Source organism: Buceros rhinoceros, unplaced genomic scaffold (assembly GCF_000710305.1).
Source record: "Buceros rhinoceros silvestris isolate BGI_N320 unplaced genomic scaffold, ASM71030v1 scaffold35787, whole genome shotgun sequence".
NCBI classification, from domain to species: Eukaryota; Metazoa; Chordata; class Aves; order Bucerotiformes; family Bucerotidae; genus Buceros; species Buceros rhinoceros.
In genome coordinates this window covers 2,245-2,591 of record NW_010423350.1, presented here as the reverse complement: position 1 = coordinate 2,591, position 347 = coordinate 2,245, and the positions used below count along the sequence as shown (strand labels likewise).

Below are 347 nucleotides of genomic sequence, written 5' to 3'. Positions count from 1 at the left end.
GCCCCACCGACGGCAGCCAGACCCAGCCCGGGCACAGCTGGGGCAGTGGGACAAGCGCCAGGACGGAGGCACAGCACGAGGGACGGCAACTCATCCGAGAGCGGGGGAGGAAGGGACCGACCGCCCCAGCGCTGCCTCCTATCCCTGGCACCGCTGCAGGCAGGACCCACCTTTCCCACCGCGCGGCCTCGCGTCGTGCCGAGGGGGACAACGGGAGGAAGGCGTGAGGTGAAAACCTGTGTTTTCTGGCACCACCGTGAGCGCTGGGATCCTGTTTCGTCCCGTTGCTCCCCACGATCCCACCTCGTTTCCACTGGTGGGGGAAGGAGACGATGCCCGGGGGAGGT

The 347-nt window shown here is 68.6% G+C and overlaps 1 protein-coding gene across 1 annotated transcript in view; it reads right to left on the bottom strand.

The window, feature by feature from the left end:
• The window catches only part of RNF115 (ring finger protein 115), a gene marked incomplete at its 3' end in the record, with an annotated part of 4,791 nt that overhangs the window by 2,281 nt on the left and 2,163 nt on the right, over positions 1-347 (bottom strand). The window lies entirely within an intron of this gene.